At 41.1% G+C, this 22,380-nt stretch overlaps 1 long non-coding RNA gene across 1 annotated transcript; it reads left to right on the top strand.

Annotated features, from left to right (window-relative positions):
• Positions 1 to 173: 173 nt before the first annotated feature.
• LOC148776311 (uncharacterized) lies at positions 174 to 22,084 on the top strand. Its single transcript, XR_016038417.1, has 3 exons — positions 174 to 505; positions 13,532 to 13,619; positions 14,070 to 22,084. It is a non-coding gene; the product is annotated as an uncharacterized LOC148776311 (long non-coding RNA).
• The last annotated feature ends 296 nt before the right edge of the window (positions 22,085 to 22,380 follow it).

The raw sequence follows: 22,380 nt of genomic DNA, 5'->3' as shown, positions 1-22,380 counted from the left end.
TCAGCCCGCCCGCCCCGAAGTTGCGGAGACTCCCGGGAAGTGTAGTTCCCTTTGCCTCCGAGATAATTGAGTTTTGCGGCCGAAGGAAATACAACTCCCATGCTGACATGGGTCGCTAGAGCCCCGCCTTCAGTAGACATGCACGCCTGCGCACTGAGGCCGCCCCACCTCAGGTAGCGCTGGACTGCCAGTTCCTGCGAAGGTAAAAAGCGCAAAGTTGTCGTGTGCTTTCTGCGAATCTGTGGGAGCTGGTGGAAAGAAGGCCCTTGTTCTGATGTAAGGGACGTACTCTATTAAAACGGTCCCCGGGCGAGAAGGAGCGTGAAAAGTATTCGAAAGGCGCCTTGCCCAGAAGTTTGCTCCAGAGGTTTGCTAGGCAAGGACTGTGTTAGAGCAGTTGTACCGAAGAGTGTTGTTTGTTTTTTATAGCCACTGGCCCGCCTCTTGCCCCGCCCCATCCAACCGCTCATTGGCGAAGAAGAGAGAATGACGTCCTCGTTGATGCGTGGGTATCCCCTGGCTTTGGCTTCTTTCCGGCTCTTGATTGGTAATTGGATGTGCTTGGTTCTTCCTGATAGGTTAATCTTTTCTCTTTACGATACAAAAACCGTATTTCAAAACCTGAACATTCAGCGGTTTCCTCGTTCTAGCATCAGACAGAGAACTTTCGCGCCCCAGCAGCAGGTCTTCGTTTTCTTAGCATTCTAATCATGGTCTCTTCCTAGCATATGTAGCCGAGGTTTTGGCCGTCTGTCTAGGGATAATAAAAGTACCTGCGGGATGCAGCGTTTGAAAACTATCGTTTGGGTTGGACTGTTGAGGGGTTTTTGGTTTTTTTATGATCTTTGCATAATAGTGACGTTTTCCTGGAATGTTCAAGAAAGTCTCGTGCGTAAAATGTATCAGATGCTTGTGATACAATCTTAAACCTGGTTAGTGCTAGAATAGGACTTGCATAGAAGAGGAAATAGTCGATTCCACCTGAAGTGGCAAGGAAAGTTAATAGTGACCTGCCTGCTAGGTTTTGGAGGAAACCTAGAAACCTGGAAGGAGAAAGAAAGAGGACCGTTTATTTATTGCAAAGTTTCCTGGGAAACTTCCTCAGATATTGATGTAAATCATGAAATATCTGAGTTTCCATTGTTTCCCGGCACTATAATAAGTGCTGGAGATACCAATGAAAACTGGTCTTTTCCATTGGGGACTGAAACGTACTGAAGTAATAAGCATGCAAGCAAATTAAAAACAAACTGTGGGTACGAAGAGCAATAGAACAGGAGGACTTTCGGAGGAGTTAGGGTAGGCGTCATGAGGAGGTAGTTTTTTCAGCTGAAATTTGAAGAATCTTATGTGGAGGACAAGTGGGGACGTAAAGAGCAGAGAATTATTTCTTGCAAAATGGCATGTGCATGAGAGAACCTAATATATTCTGACAAAGGCAACTAGCTTGAACGTTACAGGTTAATTAAGGCAGGGAAAGGAGGTGGCTAAGAAATGACTGGAGAGAGAAAATTTCAGATTATGAAGAGTTATATATAGTAAGTGGAAGCTTTAGATTTCCTCATTCTATAGGCAGTAGAATTTTAAGCCAAGTTGGGGTGACTCAGGCCATCACTGAGAATGCATTGCAGATCAATTTGTCAGTCTCCCCCATCTAGCTTTCTTCCTTTTCCTTCCAGAAGCATTGATCTCATGTTAATCTCCATCTCAGAGTGTATTTCCCCAAGAGCCCAATTTGTGGAATTCCCATGTGTGCAAGATGATATACCTTAAGGTTATTCATTGAGCATTGTTTCTGCTAGGAAAAGACTGGGAAACAACAAAAATGTTTGTTAGAAGAGGAATGGATAAATTACAGTACATGCACCAATGGATTATTATAAGGCCCTAAAAGTATTATAAAAGCTATGAATCTGCCTCTCCAATTTCTTCCTTGCAGGAAAGCCCCAGCTGCTAAGCTTTGAATCTACCAGGGCATTTGCAGTGTGCTCATAGTGCCCAGAAATTGCTCCTAGCCTATGACTGAACATAGCAGGATACTGAAACAGGTTCATTCCTGCAAGATGCTGGGTGCCTCTGAAAGTGACTCTAGCTTAAAAACTCCCCAGATTTAAGCCTATCTGAAACTTTCTTAGAACTGTGTTGCAGTCTGAGTCACTGCCTACCCAACCCTCCTTCCTTCCCTCTCTCCTTCACAGGAGCAGATCATCGGGACCTGACAGCTCCTTCAGCTCCCTCCTTTCTCTCTCTCACAGGCATTTCCTCCTATATGTCTAATCATATCTTGGCATCATGTGCTTTTCAGAAGACCTAAACCATAAGGCAGTTGTATAGGTAATTAAATGGAAAGACCTCTAATATATATTTTTAAATGAAAAAAAAAGCAAGAATTAGAAGATTGTTCCTAATATGATAACATTTTTATACAAAGAAAAAAATATATATAGTTGCTTATATAGGCATGACTTATCTCTAAAAGGACCACAAGAAACTGATCAGAGGAGAAAAACTGCTTGAGAATCAGAGACAGGAGGGAGAATTTGTACTGCATACTTTTTGAATTTTGATTCATATAATGTCTTTTCAAAAGGTAAATAAAATTTAAATGAAAAATTTAGGAACTTGGCTAAAAAAGGTAGGAGAAAGATAGGATTGTAGCTACCATAGTCAAGACAAGTTCAGAGTTTTGTTTTGTTATTAGTTTCCTTTTAATAAGAGGAAGGAACTTCTCATATATTAAGGAGAGGAGCTAGTGGAGGAAAAAAAGGTGAAACCAATACACTTACAGCCATCCTGTTTTTCACTTTCAGTATAATATTCAATTAATTACAGGTGATATTCAACACTGTTTAAATAGGGTTTGCATTCAATGATTTTGCCCAACTGAAGCCTAATGTAAATATTCTGAGCACATTTAAGGTAGGCCAGGCTGAGCTCTAATGTTCAGTGGGATAAGTTTATTAAATTCATTTTATTTTCAATTTAATGATGGGTTTTTATGGGACATAATCCCATCATAAACTGAGGAAGATCTGTAGTAACTTCATTTCTATATGATGTGGGAAGCACGATCAAGTGCAGAGGACCAAAGAATCAGTGGGAGTAAGGGCAGGTGGCTTGAGGGAAAAAATGACAATTTTTGGCAAGTAAGTGGGGTGAGAATGAGAGCTAACATTTACTGAATCCTAGGTATTTTATATAAGCTAGCTAATATAATCCTTACAAGTATTCTGTGAGGAAGTTATGCATTATCTCCATTTTACAAATAACAATACTGAGGCTCCAGGAGGATAATTTGTGTGGTCGGTCAGTGATACGATTTAATCCCAGGTCTCTAAGACAATAGAGGATAGACTGCACTGCCAAGTATTTTTAGTGTACATTGGGCTTTCCTGGTAGCTCAGCTGGTAAAGAATCTACCTGCAGTGCAGGAGATCTGGATTCGATCCCTGGGTTGGAAAGATCCCCTGGAGAAGGAAACAGCTACCCACTCCAGTATTCTGGCCTGGAGAATTCCATGGACTGTAGAGTCCATGGGGTCACAGTCAGACACGACTGAGCGAAATCAAGATTAAATTATCCCATTGAGACATTCATCCTCTTTGTCGTTGACTCTACTTTTATATGTTAAAGTTACCATGTCTGTTTTCGTTTCCTTCATATTCTATTGATATCAGTCACTAGGTCCCTCTTCTCAGTGCATAGAAAAGTCATAGGGCTTATGAAAGTGAAAGTTGTTAGTCGTTTCCAACTCTGTAACCCCATGGACTGTAGCCCACCAGGTTCCTCTGTCCATGGGATTCTCGAGGCAGGAATGCTGGAGTGGGTTGCCATTTCCTTCTACAGAGGATCGTCCCAGCACAGGGATCGAAGCCAGGTCTCCTGCATTGCAGGCGGATTCTTTACCATCAGAGCCACTAGGGAAGCTATCTGAGCCATAGGGCTTATGAAATACACAGAATTTATAGTTGCCACTGCCATTGAGATGTTCATTTTCTCAGTATATGTAAGAGGCTTTCCTTGCCTTTGCTGTTTCCATGCAACCAGCAGCAGTTCTCTAGTCAGTCAAGTTTCAGAGTATTAACTGATATGTAAATACCTGTTACTTTTCTGGAAGGCATATTTAGTTTACTTAAACATTGATTTAAAGTCTGAGAATAAAGCTTCAAGTTTAAAGGCTAGTGGGGAAACAGATTCTAGACTCTTTAGTACAAAGTCAGTGCCAGGGAAGCTGAAGAAGAGGAATTGGAGGCAATGGGATTAGGAATCAGACCTTTCTCCCTACTGGAATGAGGATGCAGGCCAGATCAAGAGAGGGATGCCCATCTGCTGCTGATCCAGTGGAGGAAGAGGTTCATGCCTATATCAGTTTCCTAGCTCTCTTCTAACAAATTACGGTTAACTGAGTGGCTTAAAACGAAAAGAATTTATTCTCTTGTAACTCTAGAGGCCAGAAGTCTAAAATCAAGGTGTATATAAGGTTGGTACCTTTCAGAGACCCAGAGGGAAAATCTGCTCCATGCCTCTTGTCTTCAGTTCTGGTGGTTGCCAGTAATCCTCGACAATCCTTGGCTTGTGGCAGGGTAACTCCAATCTCTGCCTCTTTCTTATCATGCCCTTCATTCATTTGTGTCTGTGTCCAGATTCCCCTCCAAAAGGACATCAGTCATTGGATTATGGCCCAAACCTTAATACAGTATGACTGCATCATAACCTGTATACATCTATAAAGACCTTATTTCCAAAATAAGATCACACTCAGCTTCCAGGTGGCCATGAATTTTGGGGGGGACACTATTTAACCCAGGACACAGCCTGAGTTTTGACTGTCTTTGTCTGTCTCTCCATCCGTCCAACTCTTGCAACCCCATAGACTGTAGCCTGCCAGGCTTACTCTGTTCATGGGATTCTCCAGGCAAGAATACTGGAGAGGGCTGCCATTTCCTTCTCCAGGGGATCTTCCCAATGCCAGAATCAAACCCGGGTCTCCTGCATTGCAGGCAAACTCTTTACCGATTGAGCTACAAGGAAAGCCCCCATCCTGAAACAGGGAAGAAAATGATCCTTAACTACACTGCAATCAGTGGGCGTGGGAGGGACTTTTTTGGTATCCCCAGACTGCTGCTGCTGCTGCTAAGTCGCTTTAGTCGTGACTCTTAGCGACCCCATGTACTGCAGCCTACCAGGCTCCTCCGTCCATGGGATTTTCCAGGCAAGAGTACTGGAGTGGGGTGCCATTGCCTTCTCCGATCCCCAGAGTGGGGTTTTTAATTTACATTTTTTCTTTTCATAAAGGATAATCTAACTACAAGAATGTTACTACAACACTCCCTCTTTATCTTTTAGCTGAATCTCTCTATTCTAATAACTAAAACATATGGTGAATGAATTTGATCCTTAAAGGTTATAATTTTCTGTAGACAGACTACAAAATCTTTTTGTTGTCATTGTTTTGGTAGTTCACATACAGAAAAATATCAGGTGTCCTCAAATATATGATAACTACAATATGCTACAAAAAATTAAAAAGTAGGTTAATCGGTCTCACCGTGAATGCTTAGTTCATTTTGATTGCTGGGGGGACTTTTTTATTTAGAAAATTAAAAATGAAAAAAAAAAAGAATTAAAAATGAATTCCAAGTAGGAAGGAATACATGAAAGACTGCATTGGAACCTTATTCATTTCTTTGGCTTACTGTGTTTTCAGGAAAATATAGGAAAAAAAAAGTCCACAAGTATGATTTTGCCAGTCATTCTTTAAACTTCTTAGCTCCTCTATAGTATTAATTATTGTCTGACACCAGAATGGAGCCTGCCCTAAGTTTCCAACAAACAAAAAAATAAATGATAACCACCTAGAAATTAATAAGGCCTAATCACATGCCTGTAAGGAATTTGAAAAGTTTTATCTAAACGTTACAAAATTGAGTTCATTTGACATAGGTAGAGAACTTCAATGAAAGAATAAAGTGATGGTTTCAACAGTTTGTTCAAGTCAAAAGGTGGGTATGCCCAACTTACAGTGGATTAGTCATGAGGAGAACTGAGCTGCAGATCTTGTGTATCAGGTTCTGTGAATATGTGATGGGAATAGTAAGCAAAGTCATGACTTTTTTTAATGCTTATGCCCTTAGTCATGACCAGATTATAAGCTATGTGAAAGTCAAGCTTGAATATGGATAAAATTTCTCTTAACACAGTCTTATCTAAGTCAGGGAAATTTGTTGAAGAGATTCACTGAGTTGTGTGCTCATGGTTTAAGGCTCAGCTCAGGATCATCTCTTTCAAGAAGTCTTCTCCTACCTTGAGACAAGGTTGGGTGCCCCTCATTCATAATGCGGAGAAGGACATGGCACCTCACTCCAGTACTCTTGCCTGGAGAATCCCATGGATGGAGGGGCCTGGTAGGCTGCAGTCCAGGGGATTGTGAAGAGTCAGACACAACTGAGCGACTTCACTTTCACTTTTCACTTTTCATGCATTGGAGAAGGAAATGGCAACCCCCTCCAATGTTCTTGCCTGGAGAATCCCAGGGATGGAGGAGCCTGGTGGGCTGCCGTCTATGGGGTCGCACAGAATCAGACACGACTGAAGCAACTCAGCAGCAGCAGCATTCGTAATGATGACATCCTGTGAGACCTCTCTACACTTTGCTTATCTTATGTGTATCATGTTTACATGTCTTTCTTCCCAGATGGGCTATGAGTTTCTCAATGAACCAGGATTAGACTGGTTGCTTTCCACATTCTTACATTTGATATTTTTTGGTTTTGGTCTAGGTATACAATTCCAAGTTAAAAATTAATTTTCCTCAGAACCATGAAAATATTACCTATTGTCTAACATTCAGTGGTTCAGATGCGTTGTAAGACTGTTTTACCTAACCTTTTTGAAGTGTCCTGTTTTTTCCATAGAAATGGTTAGCATGTGATCTGTAATCTCTCTTGGATTATTTTTTGGCTACACAGGGTCTTAATTGTGGCACACGAGGTTGCAGCACATCTTTGCTGAAGCATGTGAGCTCACAGTTGTGACCTGTGAGATCTTGTTGCCTGACCAGAGATCAAACTCTGGCCCCTTGCATGAGTAGAGCGGAGTCTTAGCCACTGGACTAGCAGGGAAGTCCCTGTTCCGTAATCTTGAAGATACGATCTTTCACGAGGGTATTTTCCATTCATTTTTCTCTCTTAATCTCTCTGGTATTTTCCTTCCTCTTCTCCAGTGCTATCATGTCACTATCCCCTTTTTTCCACCGTTTGGCTTTAGACTCTCATTACCTCGCAGACTGATTCTTTTTTTTGTCTGTTTGTTTTAACTTTATTTAATTTTGGCTGTGCTGGGTGTACGTTGCTGCACGGGCTTTTCTCTCGTTGAGGTGTGCAGGGTTCTCATTGTGGTGGCTTCTCTTGCTGTGGAGTGCAGGCTTTAGGATTCACGGACTTCAGTAGTTGTAGAGCACAGGCTTAGTTGCCCCAGGGCATGTGGGATCTTCCAGGACCAGGGATTGAACCTGTGTCTTCTGCGTTGGCAGGCAGATTCTTTACCACTGAGCCACCAGGGAAGTCCCCTAGTGGCAGACTGACTCTTAATGCCTCTTATCAGTTGTCTATCTTCCTCTGTGGAGCTACTACTTATATTAGGAGGCTTAGCATTTCCTTCCTGTCAGAGCAGAGCACTTCTGTTTTTGGCTAAATGTCTGATGCCCTTGATTTAACAATTTTGCCTGTAGGAGGAGAGGCACTAATAAGGGAGGGTCAGCAGACCTATATGCAATTCTCCAACTAACATCCCAGCTAAGTCTGTTGGTGCACTCCCTTGTATGCCAGTTCTAGCAGCCCCAGAACTTCTCAGAGGTTTATGGCAGACCACCTGCATCTCTCTAGCCTTTTAGATGAAGATTCCAGCTTCCTCTATTATATTTGTCAGAATAGTCTTTTAGAAATATTTTTGGGATTTCCCTGGCAGTTCAGTGGTTAGGACTCCTCAGTGCCACTGCAGGAAACATGGGGTCAATCCCTGGTAGAGGAACTAAGATCCTGAATGCCTCGAGGCATGGCATATAATATAATATAATATAATATATATCAAAAGCCCATTATCTAGTCTCTCCATTACTGGTTTATTCTGAATCTTTCCTTCAGTGTTGTCTTAAGAGAATCAGAAAGAAAATGTGTTTAGCACCCTGTCCCCCATCTTTAACCAGAAGCAAGAATCATGATGTGAAGGCAAAGGCTCTATTTTATTTACTAATAAATATCCAGTGCCTAACTGTTTATAGTACTCCTTAGATACTAAATCGGAGAAGGCAATGGCAAGCCACTCCAGTACTCTTGCCTAGAAAATCCCATGGATGGAGGAGCCTGGTAGGCTGCAGTCCGTGGGGTCGCTAAGGGTTGGACATGACTGAGCAACTTCAATTTCACTTTTCAGTTTCACACATTGGAGAAGGAAATGGCAACGCACTCCAGTGTTCTTGCCTGGAGAATCCCAGGGATAGGGGAGCCTGGTGGGCTTCCGTCTATGGGGTCACACAGAGTCAGACACGACTGAAGCAACTTAGCAGCAGCAGCAGATACTAAATAATTTCCTCCCACTTCCCTTTTTTGATATTCAATCTTTAAATAAAAGAATGCCTCAGGTATCCAAAGAGTTTATCCCTCTTCTATGTGACTTAGCAATAGTAGCATATGAACATGGCAGTAAAATTGGGACTACAGCACTAATTTTTTAATAAACTTTATTTTTTAGAGCAGTTTTAGGTTCCCCACAAAATTGAGAACAAGAAACAAAGATATCCCATTACTTCCTGTCCCCACAAATCCATAGCCTTCTCCATTATCAACGAATGTAGCATTTCTTTTACAGTTTATTTTTCAACTGAAGTATAGTTGATTCACAATATTATATATGTTTCAGGTGTAGAACAATGACTCACAGTTTTTAAAGATTACACTCCCTGTATAGTTATTGTAAAACATCATCTACCATTTCCTGTCTTGTGCAGTGTATCCTTGTACCTTATTTTTGTGTATAGTGGTTTGTTCCTCTTAATGTCCTACTTCTATCTTGGCCCTCCCCATCTCCTCTCCCCACTACTAATCACTAGTTTGTTCTCTAATCCATTGAGAGTCTATTTCTGTTTTGTTATATTCACTAGTTTATAACACTAGTTTTGATGATATAAATACATCTAGAGAAATTAAATAAAGATGATTTTATCCACTAGGGAAAAAAAATTGCTTTAAGTAGCCTAATTGCAAGAACTCATTAAACTGAAATTGAAGCTTGGAGCTACTGTCAGTAAAATAGATCTGGGGGAAAGATTGGAATATGCTTGATTAAATAGTCTCAGAAAGAATTTAATATCTTCCCATTGATTTTATTATTGCATCCGTCTGTCTGTCCGTCCCGTCGCTCAGTCGTGTCTGACTCTTTGCAACCCCGTGGACTGTAGCCTACCAGGCTTCTCTGTCCATGGGATTCTCCAGGCAAGAATACTGGAGTGGGTTACCGTTTCCTTCTCCAGGGGACGTGCGTGCTAAGTCACTTCAGTTGTGTCTGACTCTTTGTGACCCCATGGACGACAACCTGCTAGGCTCCTCTGTCCATGGGATTCTCCAGGCAAAAATACTGGAGTGTATTGCCATTACCTCCTCCAGGGGCTCTTCCCAACCCAGGGATTGAACCCACATCTTTATGTCTCCTGCATTGGCAGGCGGGTTCTTTACCACTGGCACCACCTGGGAAGCCCCAATTTTATCATTATTATTGGATAAATAGTATTTAGTCAATTTACCTATATGCTTATATACATTTTTTAAGATTCGTAGTATACTAACTGCTGGGCTTGCTGAAAAGTGGACAGTTGTGGAGGAATATGGTAACTTGATGTATATAGGGTAAGTAGTAAAATGGGGAACAAACTAGCAAGGCTTGTTTGTTCACATTCTTCTCAGCATTCCTTTGTCTTCAAGAGATAAGAATGCTCCCTTCCTCTAGATATAGGGAAGGCACCTTTCACAAGAAAGTTTTTTGGCCTGCTTTGGGAGTGGTGGATTGGTCACAATGACCTTCCTACTTCTGCTGTTTTCTCAAACTCCTTCAGGTGAAAATACACTAAGTGCCATATGTTGAGGTGCTGTGTCCTGAGCCTCATCAATCTCATAACTGATTACATCCTACAAAGAGCTATTTGTCAAATAAGGTCACATTCTGAGGTTCTGGTGGACATGAACTTGAAGGGACACTACTCAACTACACCCACCAATATTCCCTACAGAAAGGTACACCCATTCTGGAGCTTCTGTGAGTGTTGGCAGCTAAAAGTTCACAGCTCTCCTTTCCCTAGAGTCTAAAGAATGACCCTTGACAAAAGGAACTATTTAATCCAAGACAGTACTTACCCAGAGGTGGCTCACTACCAATGACCAACAGATAGTGTGGTAGAAAAATTGGTCCCCTTGTGGGGCAAGTCATATTCCAGCGCTCCCCTTGGGATCACGTTGACAACTTTTTCCCTACTCATCCTTTTTCCCTCACTCCCTTTCTTTTGAGAGCACAGCCTTAAATAATTCCTGAATCACTTTTCACCTCTCATGATTGGCAAATATTGCTGCTTGATTTTCACTAAAGAAAGGGAAATTGAGCAATGTTATACTTTTCTTCAAAATCACTGAGGACAGTGATTGAAACCATGAAGTTAAAAGACACTTGCTCCTTGGAAGAAAAGCTTTGTCAAACCTAGACAGTGTATTAAAAAGCAGAGCTGTCACTTTGCCGACAAACCATCCATATATAGTCAAAGCTATGGTTTTTCCAGTAGTCATGTATGGATATGAGAATTGGACCACAAAGAAGGCTGAGCGCCAAAGAATTGATGCTTTTGAACTGTGGTGTTGGAGAAGATTCTTGACAGTCCCTTGGACAGCAAGGGAAATCAATCCTAAAGGAAATCAATCCTAAAGGAAATCAACCCTGCATATTCATCGGATGGACTGATGCTGAAGCTGCAATACTTTGGCCACCTGATGCAAAGAGCCGGCTTATTGGAGAAGACCCTGATGTTGGGAAAGATTGAGGGCAGGAGGAGAAGGGGGTGACAGAGGATGAGGTGGATAGATGGCATCACTGGCTCAATGGACATGAGTTTAAGCAAACTCCAGGAGATGGTGAAGGACAGGTGAACCTGGTGTGCTGTAGTCCATGTTGTCCATTTGCAAAGAGTCAGACATGACTCAGTGACTGAACAAGTCACTAAAATACCTTCTCAGAAGCATTCTGGCAATATGAATTTAAAATTTTACTTTATTTTTTTATTTTTCGGCCATGCTGGGTCTTCACTGCTACGCACAGGCTTTCTTTAGTTGTGGCGAATGGGAGCTACTCTTCGTTGCAGGTGTAGGCTTCCCATTGCAGTGGCCTCTGTAGTTCTGGAGCATGGGCTCTAGAGTGCAGGCTCAGTAGTTGTGGCACACAGCCTTAGTTGCCCCGTGGCATGTGGGAGGATCCTCTGGGACCAGGGTCGAACCTGTGTCCCTTGCATTGGCAGGCAGATTCTTAACCATTGGACCCCCAGAGTCTATAAAATTTTAAACATGTATCTCTTTTGACTTAACAGTTCTACTTTTGAGAACTTTCAAAAAAGTAATCAAGCAACAAGGATTTACTGTGTAGCACAGGGAACTGTATTCAATATCTTATAATAACCTAAAATGGAAAATAATCTGAAAAAATATACATATATATAAAACTAAATCACTTGTGTTGTATACTTGAAACTAAGACAATATTGTAAATCGACTATACTTCAGTTTTATAAAGAAGTAATCAGGCAAGCTAGTGTTTTTGGCAGATAATCAATATATGTAGGCAGTGACACTTGATCAGTCTTAACAGTTCTGAAATGTTAATTCTTTATTAGTTGAAACGAAGATAAATCAGTAAGAGTATTGGAACATAATAAGAATAAAATACAAAATTTATTCAACAAGGACGATATCAATTTTATATCAATGTGAAGATTATTGTATGTGATCATTTGTTTTTATCATTGTGATATGTTTTAGTAAATGCACTAGGTATACCCTTATCCTTGATGATCTATTTATCCTAATCTTTTTAGAAAGTGCAAGTTTTGCTGTAATGGTACATATCACACTATTCAGTGTTATAAAATCAGTATTCTATGGAGGATGAAAAAATAAAGCACTAACTTAAGTGGACAAAAAGAAAATAATCAGGCAGGTGTGCAAAGTTATGTGTACAAAGTTGTACATGACCATGGTTTTCATGATAAAAATTAGAAAGAGTTAAAATATGGTTGAATCAATAATAGCACATCCGTTCAGTGGATTATGCCATAGCTGTTTCAAGAATGGCTTATGGGATTTCTCTGGCAGTTCAAACTCAGTGCTTCCAGTGCAGAGGCACAGGTTTGATTCCTTGTTGGGGAACTAAGATCCCACATGTCTTGGGACATGACCAAAAAAAATAAAATGGAATACTTTTTTTGAATGGTATCAATCTAATTTGTATCACCAGGTTCCTCTGTCCATGGGATTCTCCAGGCAAGAATACTGGAGTGGGTTGCCATGCCCTCCTCCAGGGGATCTTCCCAACCAGGGATCGAACCTAGGTCTGCTGCATTACAGGCGGATTCTTTACTGTCTGAGCCAATAGGGAAGCATATTAATAGGAAGGAATGTCCATTCATATAGTGGAGTAAACATCAAACAAGCAAAACTCACAATAGTATATAGACTGTGGGTAATTTGCCATAATGTTTTTTCATATAGAGTATCTCTCAAACGTTTTTGATCATGCATTTTTATTTCAAACTGTAAGTAAATTCATAGGAATTCTATGCTAATATTTTCATTTTTTTAAAATTTATTAATATTTTCATTTTAAAATTGTAGTAAAACATGAAATCAACTGGCTTAAGTTCAGAGGTTTTAAATATATTTATATATATATATATACACCTTTATTTTACTGCTAATGAACCTCATGGGAAAAGAAAGTTAATAATATATATATAAGCTGATGAAGAGTTGGTCCCTCTTAGTAGGTACAAAAGAATATTTTCTTCCAGAAAATATTTCTTCCTTCTATAGAAATTAGAAGAATTCTGACTGAAGTTTTAGTATCCCTGCCTGTAGCTGATACATGAAGTATTCCACTGATTGTCTAAATTAAGTTTTCTAATGTCTCCTACATTGGCAGGTAGACTCTTTACCACTGAGCCAGCAGGAAGGCCCTGTCATAGGCACTTTTTTTTTCCTTTAACATTCTTGTGAAATAAGATCCTCCATTTAGATATGTTAAGTGATTTGCTGACTGTTACAGTGTTACTTAGGAGTGGACCTCAGATTCTGATTTGGTTTGTGTTTTTTTGGGCTCTACAGCATGGTTTTCTTCCCCAACCAGGGATTCAGCTTGCACCCTCAGTAGTGAAAGCGCAGAGTCCTAACCACTGGACCACAGGGAATTCCTAGATTCTGATTCTTTTCTTGTTGTTGTCGTTTTTCAGTCACTAAGTCGTGTCTGACTCTTTGCGACCCCGTGGACTGCAGTACACCAGGATCCTCCGTTCTTCACTATCTCCTGGAGTCCCCTGAGTCAGTGATTCCACCCAACCGTCTCATTCTCTGTTACCCCCTTCTCCTCCCGCCCTCAATCTTTCCCAGCATCAGGGTCTTTTCTAGCGAGTCAGCTCTTCGTATTAGGTGGCCGAAGTATTAGAGCTTCAGCTTCAACATCAGTCCTTCTAATGAATATTCCGGGTTGGACTGGTTGACTATTCCGGGTTGGACTGGTTGAATATTTAGGATGGACTGGTTTGATCTCCTTGCAATTTAAACCATGCCTTCTCCATCCTATTATAACCACCTCCAAATTTAATTACTGTTAGAGTCATAAGCAACTATACCTTTAAAGTATTTTTCTAGGCAGTACTTCTCAAATATTAGTATGCAAATGAACCATCTGAAGATCTGACTAAAGTGAAGATTCTGATTCTTGTAGGGCTGGGCAGGGGACTAAGATTTATATTTCTATCTGCACTGCAGGTGGTGGTCCCGATGCCAATGCTGCTGATCGTGGGCCACACTGAGGAGCAAATTTTCAGAGTGTCTGAACACCTGCAGTGACCTAGTAGTTACTATGTGAAAAGTATGAAATTGAATACATGCAGCATTTCTAAAATTGCCAACAAAATAATCAGTGACTACAGCTGAAACCACACACCTAGTTTCACACTGAGACTCAAACCCAATGGCGCCTCAGATGGGATTCAAACTCAGCCAAAACTCAGACTGAAACTTGAATCCACAGTCTGGGACGCAAACCCACTGTCTTTTTTTTTTAATTTATTCTTTAATTGGAGGATAATTGGTTTACAATGTGGTGTTGGTCTGCCATACAACACGAATCAGCAATAAGTCTACATATGGCCCCTCCCTCATGGCCCTCCCTCCCCCTCTCCACTCCATCCCACCCCTCTAAGTTGTCACAGAGCACTGTGTTGAGCTCCCTGTGTTATACCGCAGCTTCCCACTAGCTAGCTATTTTACCATATGGTAATATATATGTTTCAATGCTAGCCTCTCAGCTTGCCCCACCCTCTCCTTCTCCCACTGTCCACAAGTTTGTTCTCTATGTCTGCATCTGGAACCACTGTCTTTAATTAAAAGCACTTACCTGGTGTCTGGACTTACTGAAGCTCAGGTTCTTTATGTCTCAGTGCAGAAGGACTTCAGTGAGAAACAAAGTGATAGGCAAGAAGTAGTTGTGTTAATATAGGACACTTGTGAGGGATATAAGTGGGCAGGCAAGGGGGCTCTGCTCTGAGAATTAAGTGTTAAAAGCAGATTTATTTAAGGAGATACACACTCCATAAACAGAGTGTGGGCCACCTCTGAAAATGAGGCCCCAAAATACAGGGTGGTTACTTTATATGGGCTGAGTAATTTCATAGGCTAAGGAATGGGAGGGATTATTCCATCTGTTTTGGAGAAGGGACAGAGATTTACAGGTATTGTACCACCATCCACTTTTTGTTCTTTTATGGTCAGCCTCAGAACTGTCTTGACACCCGTGGGTGTGTGATTTAGCATGCTTCTGTATTACAATGAGCATATAATGAAGCTCAAGGTCTACTGGAAGTCAACACTTCCACCATCTTGGGTCTAATCAGTTCTAACCAGTTTATGTCTTATCTTCAACAGCAATGTTATTTTTTAAAGGTTGTGCCCTGCCCCTTTCCCTCCTGTTTCTCACCTGTGTGCAGTGACTACATACAAGTCAGAGAAAAATGAAGCTTTGCTTCCTGTGTGTAACAGCCTTTGTTGGGTGATATTACCCTCAAAGCAGACAGCTCTTCAGATAACTAGTGGAAAAATCTAGTTAACAAAAAAACCTCATTTCCTAATCATGTTGGTTAAGTATATTCTTGTCTAAGCCTGCCAGCTTTCTGGATGAATCCAGCACTCATACAGATGACTCATGATACCATGAACTTCAGTCATTATTATCTTCCCTCCATTTTAGCCATCCTGGCAGTATGAGAGATTAGAGACACAGAATAACCTTCTTACACATGCACACACAAAAACTGGATAGAACATAAGAAACATCTGTTCAAATACATTAGTGAACTAGCGAAGAGTTAAGAAAGGCCAAATGCCAAGTGAAAGCAGGGATTTGGAGAGGTAAACATTCATAAAAGGAAGATTTTATGGGGCAGTATCTTCTTAATTCTGATGAACTTGAACTAGAGTTCTGATGGTCATGAAGGATGTAGGGACAGGAGACAAATCCAAAATCCTAGTCAAGGTAGGGTATCTAATAGGCGATTCTCACAAATACATACATATATACACACACACAAACTTGGACACCTTACCAGTCTTGACCTTGGCTCTGGATAGAAGGAAAGGAAAAGCTATACTAATAATTTGCAAACACAAGCAAAGATTCATGGCCCAATTAAAACTACCTCCTCTTAAGAGAGAAGGTAGACTTCATGACTGTCTCAAGTTTCTGGAACTGTCTTTGTTCCAGACTATCTTTTCAACAGTTTTTATAGTTTTGGAGGATAATGATAATATCTCCCTCTGGAGACAGATTTGCTTACAACCTTGGAAGACAGCCATAATGTCTACCTCTGTGAAAAAAAGGCAGGCATGTTTTCTGCCCATCATAAAATATCCGTGTTCTATAAGTTCAGTGTTCCTTTTCTGTAATGCAATTTACTGCATGTATAGATGTCACCTAACCCCCATTGTGTGCCCTGTGGGAATTGGGATGTGAGGAACCAACACAAATGCTGACACTCTGGCTACTGTTACTGCTTTGTCCTTAGTCTCTGACCCAAGGGTCACATGTCTTCTGCTAAAATTCGTGCAATTATGGCAGGCTAACTGTAGCAGGGTAAAATCTCAACCCTGTCACAGTTCTTAATATCTGCTGCTGCTGCTGCTGCTAAGTTGCTTCAGTCGTGTCCAACTCTGTGCAACCCCATAGACGGCAGCCCACCAGGCTCCCCCGTCCCTGGGATTCTCCAGGCAAGAACACTGGAGTGGGTTGCCATATCCTTCTCCAATGCATGAAAGTGAAAAGTGAAAGTGAAGTCACTCAGTCGTATCCAACTCTTAGCGACCCCGTGGACTTAGCCTACCAGGCTCCTCCATCCATAGGATTTTCCAGGCAAGAGTACTGGAGTGGGGTGTCATTGCCTTCTCTGTCTTAATGTCTAGGTGGTCCCAAACACTGTATGCTGAAAATTTATATTAGATTTGTCCTAAGTTGGTACTCTTGAGAGTCCCTTGGACTGCAAGGAGATCCAACCAGTCTATTCTAAAGGAGATCAATCCTGGGTGTTCATTGGAAGAACTGATGCTAAAGCTGAAACTCCAATACTTTGGCCACCTCATGCGATGAGTTGACTCACTGGAAAAGACTCTGATGCTGGGAAGGATTGGGGGCAGGAGGAGAAGGTGACGACAGAGAATGAGATGGCTGGATGGCATCACCGACTCGATGGACATGAGTTTGGGTGAACTCTGGGAACTGGTGATGGACAGGGAGGCCTGGCATGCTGTGATTCATGGGGTCACAGAGAGTCGGACACGACTGAGCGACTGAACTGAACTGAAGTTGGTACTACTCTTAGGCAGCTAGTTTAAGCAAAAGAATGTCCTCTCTGGAGAACATCCTTCAACTCCAGCCTCAAACAGTTCCCACAGGAAACATGAGCTTTAAGTCAATGTATAAAACACACTAGAAAACAAGGTAGCGTGAATTAGAAGCAATTTACGGAAAGCTCTCCTGGAGGCTCAGATAGTAAAGAATCTGCCTGCAATGCAAGAGACTGGGTTCAGTGCCTGGTTTAGGATCCCCTGGAAAAGGGAATGGCTACCCACTCCATTATTCTTGCCTGGAGAATTCCATGGACAGAGGAGTCTGACAAGCTACAGCCCATGTGGTCACAAAGATTTGGACACAACTGAGTGACTAACACTTTCTTACAGAAAAGCTTCAGACATTAGATTGTTGCTGCTGCTGCTGCTAAGTCACTTCAGTCGTGTCTGACTCTGTGTGACCCCATAGACGGCAGCCCACCAGCCTCCCCCGTCCCTGGGATTCTCCAGGCAAGAACACTGGAGTGGGTTGTTACAGAATATAAAATAAGTGTGTTTATTATCTTTAAAGAAATTTTTTAAAAAGGTTGAAAATTTGAATAAGAAGAAAATGTTAAAAAAAAATGACCAGTGAAGTTTGCAAAGGAACCAAATAAGACCTCTAAAAATGAAATATGTTATTGTTGAATGAAAATTTTAATGATCAGGTTAAACATCATTAGAAATGTAACTGAAAAGAGAATTAGTACACAAAAATAGATCTAAAGAATGTAATAGAGAGCAGACCGAAAAGCAAGATTATGAGCCACGAAAAATGAATTAAAAGGTTGATATATGTTGAATCAGAGTTCCAAAAGAAGAGAAACAATGAAGAGGCAATATTAAAAGTGATAATGGCTGAAATTTTTCAAGAAATGGTGAAAGAAGATCAATAACCTCAGATATGCAGATGACACCACCCTTATGGCAGAAAGGGAAGAACTAAAGAGCCTCTTGATGAAAGTGAAAGAGGAGAGTGAAAAAGTTGGCTTAAAGCTCAACATTCAGAAAACTAAGATCATGGCATCCAGTCCCATCACTTCATGGCAAATAGATGGGGAAACAGTGGAAACGGTGTCAGACTTTATTTTTTGGGGCTCCAAAATCACTGCAGATGCTGATTGCAGCCATGAAATTAAAAGACGCTTACTCCTTAGAAGGAAAGTTATGACCAACCTAGACAGCACATTAAAAAGCAGAGACATTACTTTGTCAACAAAGGTCCGTCTGGTCAAGGCTATTGTTTTTCCAGTGGTCATGTATGGATGTGAGAGTTGGACTATAAAGAAAGCTGAGCACCAAGGAATTGATGCTTTTGAACTGTGGTGTTGGAGACTCTTGAGAGTCCCTTGGACTGCGAGGAGATCCCACCAATCCATCCTAAAGGAGATCAGTCCTGGGTGTTCATTGGAAGGACTGATGCTGAAGCTGAAACTCCAATACTCTGGCCATCTGATGCGAAGAGCTGACTCATTTGAAAAGACCCTGATGCTGGGAAAGATTGAGGGCAGGAGGAAAAGGGGACGACAGAGGAGGAGATGGTTGGAGGGCATCACCAACTCAATGGACATGGGTTTGGATAGACTCCGGTAGTTGATGATGGACAGGGAGGCCTGGTGTGCTGTGATTCATGGGGTCGCAAAGAGACACGACTGAGCAACTGAACTGAACCACAATGTATTTAATAACAAATTCCTATACCTAAATTCCTATACCTTAAAACAACACAAATTTATTATCTTACAGTTTTGTGGGTGAGAAGTCCAGTTTGTGTCTCACTGGGCTAAAAGCAAGATATTGGCAAGTCTTCCTTTCTGGAGTCTCCAGGAGAGCATCTGTTTTCTTGACCTTTGCAGCTTCTGTGTGTGTGCATGCGCAGTTGCTCAGCTGTGTCCAACTCTTTGTGACCTTATGGGCTGTACCCTGTCAGGCTCCTCTGTCCGTGAGATTCTCCAGGCAGGAATACTGCCATGCCCTTCTCCAGGGGATTCCCTCAAGTCAGGGATGAAACCCACATCTCCTGAGGATCCTGCATTGGCAGGTGGATTCTTTATCACTGAGCCACCTGGGAAGCCCTACGGCTACTAGAGGCTGCCTGTATTCCTTGGTTCCTGGCCCTCTTTCTCCATCTTCAGAAGTAGCAACAGCAGGTTAAGTTCTTCTCATATCTGACCCTTCCTTTTTGACCCTTCCTTTTCTGCCTCTCTTTTCCATAATAAAGGACCTTTGTGATTAAATTGGGCCCACCTGGATAATCCAAGATAATCTCTCTAAAATCATCTGATTAGCAATCTTATTTTCATTTGCAACCTTAATCAGTCTCTGTCAGGTAACCTAACAGTCACAGGTTTTGAAGATTATGACATAGACATCTTTGAGGGTTCATTATTCTGCCTACCACAGACATTAACCCACATGTCCAAGAGTCTCAATCAATTTTAAGTAGAATAAAAAGAACTTGTGCCTAGTCAAAATCCATACTTGGTCATATCATGATGAAACTTCAGAATGCCAAAGACAAAGAGAACATATGAAAACAGACATAGCAGAGAGATTTCCTATCCCAAATAGTAAGACTGACCTAAGAGATGGTTAGCAATGAGATTCCTGGACCCAGTCAAGACTCAGTGAATCAGTGTTATTATGCTAAGTGAAGTAAGTCAGAGAAGGACAATTACTGTATGACATCCCTTGTATGCACAATCTGAAATTATACAAATAAACTTGTTTACGAAACAGAAACAGACTCATAGACTCAAAAAGAACTTCTGGTTACCAGAGGGGAAGAACGGAGGGAAGAGAGAGTTCTCTAGTTCAACACTCTTACGTGTTAGGAACATCTTAATGTACCATATGAAATTTTGATCAGGAAATAACAATGAAGCTAAAGGGGAGTTGTATAGTATAGTGATTAATGGGGAGGGTTCTAGAGACAGACTGCCCAGGTCTGCTGCTTGTCACTCAATCTGTATGACTTTAGACAACTTACTTAACCTTAGTTTTACTATCTGTAAAGTGGAGATGATGACAGTATCTACTTCTTAAAATGTAAAGGAGACAAAGCATGCATAATTAACATCACTCCAGCTTGTATAAATTAGATGCTCAATAAATATTAGCATTGTGTATATATTTCAGGCATAATAACTTTGAACCCCCAACAAAGTAAACTTATCCTAGCTATAGAATAGGGGATAAATACGCATAAGTAAATAACAGGCACAGGTCACTTTAGACAATACTGTGCTTTTTCAAATGTGTATAAATTGAATTACAAAACAGTGCCTTGTTTAAAAAGGAATTCTGGTAAATGCTTCTATAACAATGTCTTTTCCAATGTGTGTTATGTAGCTATTCATGTTTGCATTTCCTCTCCACTTTCCATAATAATTGGGAAAACCTGTTTTTGTAACCCATAGCATATGAAATAAAAGCATAAATTCTAAGCTTAAAAATAAAATGCAACAATAATAAATATTTTAAGGAATTGCTGATTTTGATCTTTATGCTTTTTCCCTCTTTTTTTTTCTTTTTCATTTTTATAACCAACTTCTAAAGAAAATTCATGATATCAGTGAGTCTCGATTTTATTTTATTTTTTCTGAGTCTCGATTTTAATGCTTAAGTTGTAACAATGCTTTAATAGGTACTGGATGAATAGTTGTTGAATGAATAAGTGATTGAACTAATTTGTTAATTCACAAATACAAAAAGATGATACCTACCCCTGAAAATGTTCCAGGGAAAAATAAGACTAACAAGAAAAATTCATAGGTGTAAGTAACCGTATCTTTCTTAAAGTATGTGATCTTTTGGAAGTAACCATTGGGATTAGGAATGATCTATCTTGCCTCTCTGTATCTACATAATACTGCAGCTCTTGTTACATCGTGGAATGACTGTGAACCAGCGCAAAGCTCAAGATTGTGTCATCTGATAGGCCCACTGCACAACTGTACCCTGTGTGTTACTTAGCAACATTTGCCTGCCCCTCCTCTCTCATCTCCTGTTGGGAAACCTGCTCAGAGGCTGTGGAACTTGGCAGAGATGAAGGAAAATCCAGTGACCGATAGTTTATGTCCAGGAATTTTCTGAGGCTATAGATTACTTTTGGTTTTGGATGGTGGTTTTTTTTCTTTCTAGTTTTTTCCCTTTATTTAAAGATTAGAACAAACGTATTTGTTTAGTGCATAGTAGAAGATGCAGAGCAGGAACATGTTTTACTGGAATGGGGCTCTTTAGTACCACGCCTTAATTGCTAAAGACCTTGCTGTTGGGAAATACTGACACTCCCCTTCTCACAGTCCCGGTTAGAGCCTTGTTGAGTTAAACAATAAACTACTTCACACTGGAGACTAGAATTTAAATGAGTTACAACTCACTTTCATGTAAGTCACTAAGGTGCACGAAAAGGAAAATAAATGAGTGCAAAAGGGAAAGGAATCACTCCTTTCCATATAACTCCTTAGTTCAGTTCAGTTCAGTCGCTCAGTTGTGTCCGACTCTTTGCGACCCCATGAATCGCAGCACACCAGGCCTCCCTGTCCATCACCAACTCCCGGAGTTCACTCAAACTCATGTCCATCGAGTCGGTGATGCCATCCAGCCATCTCATTCTCTGTCGTCCCCTTCTCCTCCCGCCCCCAATCCCTGCTAGCATCAGTGTCTTTTCCAATGAGTCAACTCTTCTCATGAGGTGGCCAAAGTATTGGAGTTTCAGCTTCAGCATCAGTCCTTCCAATGAACACCCAGGACTGAATGAACTGGTTGGATCTCCTTGCAGTCCAAGGGACTCTCAAGAGTCTTCTCCAGCACCACAGTTCAAAAACATCAATTCTTCGGCGATCAGCTTTCTTCACAGTTCAACTCTCACATCCATACATGACCACGGGAAAAACCATAGCCTTGAGGTAAGTGTAAATCTGAGTCGATAAGGTAAATACTCCTTGAGTGTTAATTATTAATTAATCATAATTTTGAATGAGGAAAGTATATACTTGGGCTTCCCAGGTGGCTAAGTGGTAAAGAATCCGCCTGCCAATGCAGGGGATGCAGGAGCCACAGTTTTGATCCCTGTGTCAGAAAGATGCCCTGGAGGAGGAAATGGCAACCCACTCCAGTATTCTTGTCTGGAAAATTCTATGGACCGAGGCGCCTGGTCACAAAGAGTTGGACACAACTGAGCGACTGAGCACATACA

Source organism: Moschus berezovskii, chromosome 10 (assembly GCF_049115385.1).
Source record: "Moschus berezovskii isolate FMDL1 chromosome 10, NW_MosBer_1.0, whole genome shotgun sequence".
Lineage (NCBI taxonomy): Eukaryota > Metazoa > Chordata > Mammalia > Artiodactyla > Moschidae > Moschus > Moschus berezovskii.
The sequence above is the reverse complement of the archived record's forward strand: the minus strand, read 5'-3'. Positions and strand labels throughout refer to the sequence as shown.